This window comes from Salvelinus fontinalis, chromosome 6, assembly GCF_029448725.1.
Source record: "Salvelinus fontinalis isolate EN_2023a chromosome 6, ASM2944872v1, whole genome shotgun sequence".
Taxonomy (NCBI): Eukaryota; Metazoa; Chordata; class Actinopteri; order Salmoniformes; family Salmonidae; genus Salvelinus; species Salvelinus fontinalis.
Window position 1 is genome coordinate 63,462,160 of NC_074670.1, and position 14,046 is coordinate 63,476,205.

At 41.0% G+C, this 14,046-nt stretch overlaps 1 protein-coding gene across 3 annotated transcripts in view; it reads left to right on the forward strand.

The window, feature by feature from the left end:
* The window catches only part of LOC129858276 (leucine-rich repeat and immunoglobulin-like domain-containing nogo receptor-interacting protein 2), a 315,914-nt gene that overhangs the window by 119,637 nt on the left and 182,231 nt on the right, over positions 1-14,046 (forward strand). For all 3 annotated transcript variants that reach the window (XM_055927402.1, XM_055927403.1, XM_055927401.1), the window contains exon 3: positions 6,636-6,753. The gene's annotated coding sequence lies outside the window, so the exon portion shown is untranslated. The remainder of the gene's footprint in view (positions 1-6,635; positions 6,754-14,046) is intronic.

Genomic DNA, 14,046 nt, shown 5'->3' on the forward strand with positions numbered 1-14,046 from the left:
TTTGCCATGAAGAATGGCTAAAAATCCCAGTGGCTAGATGTGCCAAACTTATAGAGACATACCCCAAGAGACTTGCAGTTGTACTTGCTGCAATAGGTGGCTTTACAAAGTATTGACTTTGGGTGGGTGAATAGTTATGCACGCTCAAGTTTTCAGTTTTTTTGTCTTATTTCTTGTTTGCTTCACAATAAATTGCATCTTCAAAGTGGTAGGCATGTTGTGTAAATCAAATGATAAAAACCCCCCAAAAATCTATTTTAGTTCCAGGTTGTTAGGCAACAAAATAGGAAAAATACCAAGGGGGTGAATACTTTCGCAAGCCACTGTATTTCCTTAATTATTTTCCCGTGCTCTTTTTAATCGTGAGCAATCCCTCACAATACATGGCGGCCGACCATTTTTACTGTCGATTTGGCTTGAAGTATGTGTCGGACATGATTCTGCTTAACATTTGGAGCCAACAAATTAGAGGAAAGTGCCAGGTGCTGAGCACAGGAAGCTGATCAGTTGAACAGGATGTGGAGAATTACACGTTTAGTCTTGTTGTGTCTGTCTCAGACATCTTGTTGGTTTACTTTAGTTTTCCCTACTTTTTCTTGGATCTCGTTTAAGCTTTATTATTTGCTCGCTGTTGTCTTTCCGTCAGGCTGTGGTGGGGAGAAATTCTCCCAATTAAATACAGATTTGGTGGCGTGTTATCACATCAGAGAAGGCCACACGCTTTCTTGTCATCTGGGTGTGAGCTGTTTAGGCCACTGAGTGTAAATCACCTTCCTTAGCTAATTGTGCTTGCAACACCACATGATGTGTGTGTGTGTGTGTGTGTGTGTGTGTGTGTGTGTGTGTGTGTGTGTGTGTGTGTGTGTGTGTGTGTGTGTGTGTGTGTGTGTGTGTGTGTGTGCATACACTGGCGAACTAGTCTATTTTAAGAATTGTCTGCTTGTCTGTGTGTGCAAAGATTTCTGGTAACACTTTACTTAAAACCTGATAATGAGAATGCATTATGATGCGGTTATAATCTATTTTAGCACTTGTCATAAGCATGTATGTGCCCCTCCCTCTAGTAAATCAAGCTGCTTATCTTCTCTGGTTAAAGGTTAGTAGAGGTGTCTACATAACAGACCCTACACGACCCCTGCCATTTGGGATTCAGGCAGAACATGACCTACAGGTCTCTTCCAGAATACCATTCTGTGACTCTTCTCATGTTCTGGAATACTGTCCCATAGGAAGGCAGTTACTTTTGACCTGAGCTATCTTTGAGACGGCAAGGTAGCATGTGTGGTGGCACTGTATGGAGGATGGTGTGTGAATGGTAGAAATGATGCCATTGACTATATATTCTGCATGTCCCTGAGGGACCTATTAATTTAGAAATGACTAGCAGTGATTCCCTAAGGCCCACCGTCTTCAAAACAATAACTGATAACTGTTCGGATAATTTCTGACTTAACACTCCTTCTCCTTAACATCAGCTGCAGTAGCACTTCAATTGGGACAGATGTCACAGTTTAAGTTTGACAATGCTGCAGATGGAAAAGAGCCCTTTGTCTCCTGAGGGAGCCTGTCTTGGCCTTTTCCCTGCCCATTGTGTAAGATTTGTCTAATGAAGCCAGTCCCACTGTCGGAGTCTGACTCACACACAGTGCCGCTCTGAGCAATAATGCAATAAACCTTTGTGTAGGAAGAGCGTTCACGTGGCATTACTGGGTCTTATTCACCAAGCTCTAAGCAACAACTCTCAACGTAGGCCAAAGGCACAAGCAGTTTTCTCCCTTTGCATCCATCTTTTTTATCTTCTGAAAAGGTTCTCTTTAAAGAATGTACAGCTGTGTACCCCCACAACCATATTTTTTCATGCATTCTTTTTATCTGGATATTTATGTATTTGTCTCGGGCCCCAGCAGGTACATTTGCATTCAACTTTTATCCCACTTCTTTCCGTCTGTCTGCGTCCGTTTTTGACTTGCTGTTCTCTACTGACTGCCTCCAGGCTTAAGTTCCCCTTGTTTGTTTCATCCTCATCGTTTACATATCAATTTGTTCTCTTGAACATCACTTTTATACTGAAGTTTTCACAATATGAATGCTGACCTCTGTTTGCCTTTTTGGAAGAGAAGGAAACATTCCGAGGCTATGTACTGATGCCTACTGACAGTGTTTTCTCTGCATTCAGTGCTTCAATCACTCTCAAAGACAATTAATGATGTCTTTGTATCCAGCAAATTATATCTAGGGTACCACCCTGTTTATCTACACTCTTGATGACTGAAATGTATTGTATCACCGTGAAAATACTGCTTGGATAAACTCACCGACTCATTGTTATAGAGGAAACCTTTTCTCTGTAGAACTATATAGATATTTTGTCCTTGACATTAGTGGCCCCATTCACCCCATTGAAATCAACGATGACAGAGATATTTAGATTGATAAAAATGTGATGTAGAATATCTGCTGATGTCAAAATCCATTATTGTTGCTCTAGTTTTGACGCAGCAATTAATTGCATGTGGTACAATGGCAGTTTGCCCCAGCTGGTTGTACGCACAAGTAATTGTATGTCCTGGTTAACTCTGGTCCAAGTATCGTAACTATCAAATGTTTATGGTCAGTGCTAATCTAGACGGCTAACTTCTGGCTAATGCAATGTAATTGGACATCACATTGAAACAGAATAAGAAATTGTTGCTGTTAATGGTCCTCAGTGTGCGTGTAATCGAATTCAGCTGTGGATCAATGCAGCTGAGCCTAAAACCTCCTTCGGCATATATGTGTCATCAAGTTGAATTGAATGCACAAGCTCAGACTTGCTTTAGTCTGTCGCCACATAATGGAATCACAATGGTGACCAAGCCAGAGGGGCTTGAGTGGGGATTGCAGTGGACTGCAAGGATTAAGAGGCATACGTTTCTCTTAGGGCTCAGACATACCTATAATGTTTGCTGGCCGAGAGTACAATAGCACCTCAACTTGAGTGCGCACCGATTTTACATGTAGCATTGCGTGACAAATGTTGTGTACAGCAGGTGGTTCCTAAAAGAAAGTGTGCTGAACGATCGGCAGATGAACGCTAGATCCACATTCGGTGCAATGTGTGCAAGCCTTGTCTGGGACAAACTGAGATACGACACCAGGCCTTTACAGCAACACAATTCAATTGTGAAATTATTATTGAAGCAGAATGCAAAGTAACACGGTAAATCCTACCAGGTTAAGTGTTGATGTACAGATATGGGGACAGACACAAGTGGAGTTTTATGGTTATTGTGCAGAGACGTGAGTTGAGACTGCACGAAGGTGATACTGCTCAATAAAATGCTACTAACTCAATCAGGACACATACTAAAACCAACTATTTGGTAAACAAATAAGAATCCAGATGGGAAATTATAGATTCTCAATGGCATGCAGATAGACTAATATAGGATTTTCAGGCATTGAAATCTGACTATGAAAAAGAGTAAACAATGAGTAATGACTGTCTGTGTAGACTCTGTGATATTTTGTCTACAAAACAACACCTAAAGCGTGTGTGTGTGTGTGTGTATGTGTGTGTGTGTGTGTGTGTGTGTGTGTGTGTGTGTGTGTGTGTGTGTGTGTGTGTGTGTGTGTGTGTGTGTGTGTGTGATGATCACATAATGATCACATTTAACCACTTGGTGTTGATCTAAATGACATAGTTAGCTAAGTGTTCACACTAAAGTATTGCCAGGAAGACAAACAGCCGAAGCAAAATGCCAAACCAAAAGTAATTTAAAGTCCATCTGAATGCCCTACAAGATCTAACGCTTGAAGAAAACGTAATCCAATAGCATACATCTACAAAGAAATCTAAGGTTGTTTAACTTGTAGATCATTTTCAGAGGGTCAGCATTTCTACCTACCTGGAACAGATTCTTATGTATTCTAGCTATTCTTTATTAATCTGGTCCCCATTGACAAAATAAGAAACACATATGTTTTACATGATTCGGGATTATGTTGTTGCCACGTATGCTCCGTTCAACTGAAGCACCTCTCCTGAAATTACCCCTTTCTTTAGCCTCAAAATAAAGCAAGTGATGAGGGACACCAGAGACACCCTTCTTCAGTTTTCTTAACAACCTCACCGTCAGGCTCAGGCATGGAATGGAAAAACCCTGCTATTATCATTTGGAAAGCCTGATCTCCTTGACCGTGCTCTCTCCCTACCTGGGCCATTCCTCTGCCACTGATTACAGTCCTCAAGGGACTCTCATTAAGTCTTTGCTCCAATTAAGCTGCACTCATTTGCCGCTTCATAATCCCTCCACGACTTCAGTCTTCCAAATCCTTCAACGGCGGATTATTCCAATCTGTGGGTGGGCTGCCGTCAGAAAACGGCAACGTTCACGAGCATTTATAAGGCATTGAACATTTGTTGCTTCGTCAACGCCCACTGACTGTACTTGTTGGATGGGAAGTCTCAGTTTTCATTTGAAATAAAATAAGATTTGTTTGTTTGTTTTTCGAGTACATTGTCGGTGCTCAGGTGAACTAAGCTATAAAAAGGCTCATATTTTGACATGCTGAAAACAACGGGGGGAAAACACTTCACACTCATGCTCTGAAATAACGGGAACTGTATAATTGTGTTGTGCAGACAGGCCTTTGCCTCTTTTGTATAATCATTTGCGACAGGATATTGTCGGCTTATGTCCCAGTCAAATGCCTTTCTGCTTCGTCAAGCTCAGTTTAAAAAGTTCTACCAGAACTTTAACGTGTCCATTTTGGAGATTTGTTCTGCTGACCAATTCGGAGATTACAAGGAAAGGCTTTCCGCTCTAAAGCCACCACGAAGTTGAGTTCCTACACTGCTATCATAGATTGCCACATTGGACACTTACTGTGGATTTCCTGGATGACCAACAGCCATCCACTTTCAGCCTGCACAAGGAGAGACTTCATTTCTGTATCTTTAATACCAGTATACAGATCGATGTGTGCAAATCAGTACCAGAACTAAATACGACAAAGACACTGTTGAGAGAAGACCTAGCAAGTTATTTTAGGTGGTGTTGAGCAGCTCTAGTTAAGATAGTAGATCAGGTGGCTTACAGCACAGGTGAAGGAGAAGACTGGATCCAGAGTTATATTTACGAATTATAAACTGTGTGGTTTGAGCCCTGAATGCTGATTGTCTGACAGCCGTGGTAAATCAGACCATATACCACGGGTATGACAAAACATTTATTTTTGCAGCTTTACTTACGTTGGTAACCAGTTTATAATAGCAATAGGTCATCTCTGAGGTTTGTGGTATATGGCCAATATACCACAGGTAAGGGCTGTATCCAGGCACTCCGTGTTGCGTCATACGTACGAACAGCCCTTACCCGTGGTATATTGGCCATATACCATGACCCCTCATGTCTTATAGCTTAAATATACAGATGCAGAACAATTATGAAAAATAGTTGGCAAGATACTTAACTTGGTTGAAAAACAATAAGTGTACTTGGACAATACAAAATGTTATCTAGACTATGCATAAACATTTGCTCTTCACATGAGAAAACATAATGTTTTATGGGACTAGCGATAGCATAGTTAGGTTAGCAAACAGCAGCAGCAAACTTTGCTCCCCATTACTCAAAAGTAGATTGTGCCGATTTATTAGCACATTGAACCATGTTGCGTGCCGTAGTGTAAAAACGATGTGGGTTGTGCTGAAACAATGACATCATATCTGAATTCCTCCACCTTTATGCAGTTTCTCCATTGTTGAGAGTGTTATTAAGTGGATACCTAGATGACTTGATAGTAGGAAGTGTGATTTTCCTCAATCATATTAACATACAGTATCAGTACTTGTCCTCTGGGAGCAAACCCATCTCACTCACTGACAAGGTGTTCAATTCATTTGATTACTTATCACATTTCTTATCTGTTATCAGGTTTATCTACACCTAGGACTGATAAAAGCAACATCAGTGATTTTCATTACTCTAAAATTACAGTGAATTTCATATGAATGTAATGGATGGTAGTTGTGCTCACAATGTAAGTTGGTGCCATCATACTGTAACTGTCTTATTAAGTATTTCTCACTGAATGATGGAATTCCTTTAACATGGCCCGGTGCCCTGGGTGGGCGGAGTTTAGCCATGTTAGAGGAACTCCACCATTGATTCAAGTGAACTGAGTCTCCTCCCCTTCATTAGGAAGAGCTATAGCATCCTGAGTCGACTAAAATCAAATGGATTGATATGAATAACCATGTATGTTAATGAACGCTTCCTTTCCCCTCCTATCACACTTACATTAGTAGCCAAAACATACAGTTAGGAGTTAAATCAGGATCTTCTTTCATTAAACCCTTTCCTTGGCCAGTTGGTCGGTCAAGAATTTAGGATTTAATGAAGTGTCCCTCGGCTGCCGTTTTTGGCAGAAAAATAATCAAGCTGCTCAAGCGTTTAAGGAAGATACTGTGCATATGTCAGGTCTTTTCCTTCTTCGACTTAGAGGCCTTCCTCTGTCTTCCTTGGGCTGACAGTCTTCAAGGATGTTTATCTTGGTTGGTTGGGCTTGTTACTTACTGCTCAGACTTGTGCTATCACTGGAAAACTCCCACTGTATCTCTGCTAAAATCTGTTCTCTTTTATTCATTGCAGACATCGGAATCTTGGAATAAGTGACCTGTGAATTCCGTTGGCACTGGGGATTTTTAAGGACTGCTCAACTACTCTTCAGTCACACTGTATGGACATCTACTATCAGAGGCCTTGCCAGGTAAGGAAATAATGTTTTTCTTTAAAAGAAAATTTTCCAACACATGTTGTTTTTTGATGGGTCAGGGAATTTCATTGTCAACAAAACTGATTATATGTGGGGCATTACATGGGTAATATGGTTATGGGCAGCAGGTAGCCTAGAGGCTAAGAGAGGTGAGGCAGCAACCAGAGGGTTGCCAGTTAGAATCCCGGGAAGTGAACTGGCAACCGGAGGGTTGCTGGTATCAAATCCTAAAAGACAATGTATATATATATGTGTGTGTACAGTATGTATGTGTTTCTTTCAGAGGGGTTGTGTTAAAAGTAGAAGTCAAATTTCGATTGAACCTTTTGTGCAATTGACCATTAAAGTAATGTTAATGGTTCCGGTGAACTTGGACTGACTGACTAGTTAGAACTGGAATAGATACAGTACATGGTTCACCACCAGCTCCTTTAGAAAACTGAGTTTACTTCATTTGATCTTTGACCTTATCCTCTTTACCACTCCTTTGAGGCCATTTTCCTCCCAAAGGGCATACAGTACATGACATATGATTACACGGAGGTGTCAACCGCGTCAAGCCAACATGCTTAAATGCTCAGTTTCAAATGCTAACCCTGTGTTTCATGTGCCTGACACAACAGAATTCTAAACAGGGTTCTGAGTTCTCTGGAGTTTTCCGCCCAAGAAAATGTTGTTCTCTGAAACCCTTCATCGCCGTGAGACATAACACAATTAGACTTATTTTCTTCTCTCTCTTTCTGCCCATCTGATTTCTATTCTCTCCACTTCCATCCGTTTTAAGTCTAATATTGTCATAATGTAGCAGGAGAACCCTGAGTGCTCTCTCAGATCACTCTTACAGCTTATCAGTGGAGTGGTCCCGCTTGAAATTGGGTCCCCCTAATTTAGTTGTACTACATTCCTACTAAGGGGTACATTTCAATTGGAAGGAAGAGAAGGAAACAGACAGTGTCTGCCATGTCATTATGTGCATGTGTTAAAGTTGTCTGTGTTTTTGTTAAAATACGGAGCTAAAGTGTTGCTATGGCAGATTCTGTTGAAGATAGCAAGTATTGAACAATTTTGGACTGTGGCTATGCTTTATTGGAACCAATATAAAGGCTGGATTAAGCCATTAAGGCCACATCTGCCATCTTAATTTATTTTTAATTTGGTGAACTCGGCCGCATATTGTTCAGACGTTTTAATTAAGTAAGGGCTATAAAAATGATTACTACTACCGGGTTGCAGAGAACCAGTGCTCATAACACTGGAGAATGGGGAACCAGTGGTCCAAAATGACACCCCCATGCCAAGTCTATTTCCTACCACAGAGAATTGAGATGACCTCTTTTTGTACATTCAGTGGCACTGATTATCTGTGTGGTCTCATGAAATGCACTTCCGATGTCCCAGGGCTTTTTCAGTGGTTGAATATGGCATTTTAAAAACACTGGCATAGTGATCTATTCAAGGATTTGCTTCTGAGCCTATTACATCAATGCTTATAAATCTATTTAGGAGTGTGTTTTTTTTCCCGTCTTCTTTTTACGTTAAATCCCTCTTGAGATTTTCCTTTTTTTATATATAATGTTGCCTCTGGCATAAACAGTGCAACTGAAAATAGAAGTCAGTGGCTTTCAGATTAATTTGACACACAGAATCCAAACTTGAGACACAGGAGGCAAAACACAGTAAATAGGAACGGTAGATATGTATATTGAAGCAGGGGGAAATCAATTTAGCATATTAGGCTACATGCATTATGATATGCCTTTAGTGGTGAAGGACTGACAGAACTGAACATCCTTTTGTTTATACTGAGTGAAATTAAATACTGTACATATATGATTTCAGAGTGGGAGTTAAAACGATGAAACAGTATGGAACGGCATGCCTTCTGGGGGCATTCACAGGATATATAAATCCTATCACAAAGTCTTGCCTAAAGAGACACATTGTATGATGGTTACCACTGTGACTTGAGACCATGCACATTTTTCTTTACATTAACCAGGTTTCCTTACAACCATTTCATGCAGATGCACCTGACGCATGAAAAAAGTCACGACCGGGCTGATGGAAACAGGACATGCCGGTACAATTTTATAAATGTCGACCGTAAGGTTGGGTGGTATCCAGATATTGTCATACCGTCCTTTGCTCATCCCGGGATTTAGAGTATTACCAGCTTAGTACACAAGGGGGCGTCCCCAAAAAATTCTAAAAAGACCATTACCAGAATGCTAACAAAATTAGCACTAGAAATATTGAATTTCCATGGAGGTTGCTAATGAGCACAAAGCGAATGTAAGCAAATTGCAAAAACAGCTCGTAAAGTTATATATACACTACCGTTCAAATTGATCAGAAATACAGTGTAGACATTTGCTAATGTTGTATATGACTATTGTAGCTGGAAATGGCAGATTTGTTATGAAATATGTACATATGCGTACAAAGGCCCATGATCAGCAACCATCACTCCTGAGTTACAATGGCACGTTGTGTTAGCTAATCCAAGTTTATCATTTTAAAAGGCTTATTGGTCATTAGAAAACCCTTTTGCAATTATGTTATTACAGCTGAAAACTGTTGTTCTGCTTAAAGAAGCAATACAACTGGCCTTCTTTAGACTAGTTGACTATCTGGAGCATCAGCATTTGTGGGTTCGATTACAGGCTCAAAATGGCCATAAACAAATAACTTTCTTCTGAAACTTGTCAGTCTATTCTTGCTCTGAGAAATTAAGACTATTCCATGCGAGAAATGCCAAGCAACTGAAGATCTCGTACAACGCTGTGTACTACTACTCCCTTCACAGAACAGTGCAAACTGGTCCTAACCAGAATAGAAATAGGACTGGGAGGCCCCGGTGCACAACTGAGCAAGAGGACAAGTACATTAGAGTGTCTAGTTTGAGACGCCTCACAAATCCTAAACTGGCAGCTTCATTGAATAGTACCCGCAAAACACCATTCTCAACGTCAACAGTGAAGAGGCGACTTCGGGATGCTGGACTTCAAGGCAGAGTTGCAAAGAAAAAGCCATATCTCAGACTGGCCAATAACAATAAAAGATTAAGATGGGCAAAAGAACACAGACACTGGACAGAGGAACTCTGCCTAGAAGGCCAGCATCCCAGAGTTGCCTCTTCACTGTTGACTTTGAGACTGGTGTTTCAATATAAAACGCAACCTCTGTATATACACAGCTGGACTCACCTGCTCCTGCTTTCTACCATTGTGCTATTTACAAACAAACACATGACTGGCTCAACTGTTCTGGGGAACTATGGAAAGCTTCATAATATAAAATAACGTGACAGGTGAAATGAAGAACGCAATCTGCTTTATCTCCTAACATATCGCACAAGTTGACTGCAGGTTTTTTACTTCAAAAGTAGACACAAATATTAAAATGTATTGAAAAGGTAAAATAAATAGTTTTAACGGTATTGACAGTATGGAAAAACCATCCCGTGGCTTTTTCCAAATACCTTGGTGTACGGTATATACGGTGTACCTCCCAAGCCTAGTCGACAGAGAATTTGCTCGTTTGGCATGGTGGGATATGTGTCGGTAAAATGAATAATGGACGGTGGAAACACCTTTATGTGAAAACATTGATATAATAACCATCATATCGAAGTAAACTTGGAGTCAAACGCTGATACTGTATGCTGTGTGATCCTCCAACTCGGGAAAACATGCCGTTTATTAGGCTACAGATTAAAAAAGTTCTGATTAACTTCGCTGGATGGTGAAAGTGCACGGTGATGATGTTCCTTTCCAATAAATTTCCATGTTCTTATTCCGGTGACATGATGATCGATGCTTGGCTGCTGTTTGACAAGTAAAAATAATCTTCCTTTTTCGTCCATAATAATTTCAACATGTAGTTAGCACTGTATCTGCCAGCTGTTGGCTATACTGTACCACACGTACCAAGACCAGAGTGGGAACATTTGCTAAACACTGAGCATACAAAACATTGTTCTTTCCATGACATAGACTGACCAGGTAAATCCAGGTGAAAGCAATGATCCCTTATTGATGTCACTTGTTAAATCCACTTCAATCAGTGTAGATGAAGGGGAGGAGACGGGTTAAAAAAATGATTTTTAAGCCTTGAGACAATTGAGACATGGATTGTGTATGTTTGCCACTTAGGGTGAATGGGCAAGACACAATATTTAAGTATATTTGAACGGGGTATGGTAGTAAGTGCCAGGTGCACTGGTTTGTGTCAAGAACTGCAACTCAATATTAGGAAGATGTTCCTAGTGTTTTGTACACTCGGTGAGTTGAAAATGCAATGAAAATGTTTTATTCTGTAAAGTTATTTTTATGTCCACTCCATCAGCACACACAGCCTTTTATCCAAAATAAGTCTGTTTAAAAGAAAAATGCACAGATTTTAGAATATTCTAATGAAAATCTGTTGCCAATTGGATGGAAACCGAGCTAATGACGGCTTGATGTCGTATCCTCACCTTGACAGGCTCACTCTATGGTCTTTGCTTATTTGACAATGACATTCACAAGATACTGTCAATCTCTTTTTGACGAACTGTTCTACATGTTACAGTTTGCAAGTAAAGAAAAAAACAGCATTATTTTAGCATGTGGATCACTTCAGTTTATGAGCAGGCTACATTAGAAAACTTGTGAAAGATATTCAGATCTGAAAGGCGTGTATTGCACTTATGTCAATAGGTGGTTTCTCCTTGGCAGAAGAAGGTACAGCAGTGAGGGAAAGCTGTCTGAACATTACTGATCTCCGGGTTAAGCTGTCGGCTCTGTCTGATGTTTTGAACCCAGCAGAGAGCTGCTTTCTAGCCTGGACAGCTGCTTTCAGGACCCCGGACAGCTCCTGTGTCTTGCCCTACTGAGAAACTGTCCACAGGCTCAGCGCTGAAACATTTTCTGTGAGCTGATCTTGTTCTAATCACCACAGCCTTCATTCTAAAGGCATTACAGCCCTACTCAACAACATATTCCCTGGTGTTATTGTCTTCCTATTGGATTCTGTTTTAGCACCATCTTCAGAAGTTTACAATGTTCTTAATGCACACAAGTAAGTTCAAGCCGACATTTCGCTTCTGTCCAGTGAAATGCTGTAGCAGATACTTGCATATGCTGCAGTTTTATAGACCGATGCACAATGTTAGCAAACACATCCACAGCTGCAGAACTTTCCGTTTGAAGGAACAGCTGAATTGCTTGGCATACATCAAGCATAGATGTCAACTGTAAGTGTCTCATTGTTTGGGAAAGAGGCACTTGCACATTGTTTATGGAACTGGCTCACCTTGCATATGGCCCAAGGGGGAGTCCCACATACTAAGTAAACAGCCATGGAAATAGAATGAACAATATGGATAGCACTACATTAGTTGAGTGAGCGTATTGGCAACTCTACACTCTCTTTTCTTCTGCACAGGTCTCTTATGCTTTTATGTCACAGTGCAATATGCAGGAGGATATACAAGTCTAACCATGAGAGGCCCATTATTTGACCAACCAAGGTTATTTTTGTAGATGTCTGGTACTTTTCTACGTGGACTGTTGAGTCGTGCTGTTCATTGTGCTCGGCGGTTTTGTGTCAAGCTCTCAAAGTCCTCGCAGCAATGTGAAACAAGGTGAAACTTAACTGTTTTGTTAAGAGGTACAGGAACTGCAGAAATGGAGGTGTGTTAGCCTAGCAGTCTGTTCTCCATTGAGAGCTATGTCAGAGGAAGATCAAGCATGGATTCAAGGAAGAAGAATGGACTTGGAGCTGAATCATAAAAACATTCAGCTCCACTTCTTTTGTTAATTTTTAAGACTGAAATACCAGATAGGTGAATATCTTGAAACATCTTTGGGTTGACTTTAGAATTTCGAGCAGATATTCTCTTAGATATCCTTTAGATTGTGTGCATCGTTGGATAACAACAGGTTGACAGACAGAGGTACGAGCTAAGTGCTTTTCCACATTTTCCTTTGCAATCATTTGCTATTCACATTTACAAGACTGCATTAATTTCCATGAGTTCAACTCGTGTCCTTTGCCTTTATTAGTAACAAAGAAACTACCGATATAGACATTGTGACAATTTCTCAAGAAGCGAACACATTTATTTGGCATGCTGTAGCATGAACAGTCACAAATATTATATTAGGACCACAGTGAACTCTGTTTGACTGTGAGCTAATGTCTTTAAGACCCAACACTCACAGGTTGTCACATGTAGCATTGCAACACGACTTCCTTTGCCTCTAAGTAGACACTTGGTGTCTGTGTGTGTGTGTATTTGTTGTGACATCATGAGAGGGATGACTCGCGACAACATCTCCCGTTAGCACAGAAGACATTCATGTGATTACACTTCTCCTCACTACCTCAATGTTTAACAGAGGCACAAAATGGCGGAAGCCATTACCCACCATGCTGTGCTGTTTCTCACCCCCGGGCTCTCCTTGCTCTCCCCCATCTCATCCTTATTTTAATTCTCAAACGAGCCGTGTTTTTTTCTTGACAACGGTGAATCAAGCACATCATAATTGTTTCTCTCCCTCCTGCCTTTGTCTCTCTTTCTCTGTGCTCTTAAACGCCCCTTGTTTCCATTAGCAGCAACACAGTGTATTATGGTCGCTATTATCTCACGCTGGGTGTGATTGGGGATGGAGTAATACAAAGCAAAGCACTTCTCCCATGTCCATGCCCATTGCAATAAGTAGAACCAGGGCCATTTCCCCTCAAAACCAATAAAACCTGCTGTCAGCTCCTTACACTGTAAATACTATCCCTTTCTTCTTTGTCATTACGTTGTGCCTTGTGGAGGTGCTGTTGTTGTAGGTGGACTAATGGTGTACGATACCCAGAGGGAGTGGTTGTCCATGCCTGTTCTGTCAGGAAAATGATGGTAGCATTCTGAATGAGGGAAGATGCCTCATGTATTCTACCTCAGAACAGCCTAAATTTGTTGGGGCATGAACTCTCCAAGGTGTGTCAAGTTGGCTGGACATCCTTTGGGTGGTGGACCATTCTTGATGCACACGGGAAACGGTTGAGCGTGAAAGACCTAGCAACCGTTGCTCCTGGCACCTACTACTATACCAAGTTCAAAGGCACTGAAATATTTTGTCTTGCCCATTCATCCTCTGAATGGCACACATACAGGGAAAGGGGAAAGGGGGATACCTAGTCAGTTGTATAACTGAATGCCTTCAACTGAAATGTGTCTTCTGCATATAATCCAACCCCTCTGAGTCAGAGATGTGTGGGGGGCTACCTTAATCAACATCCACGGCGCCCGGG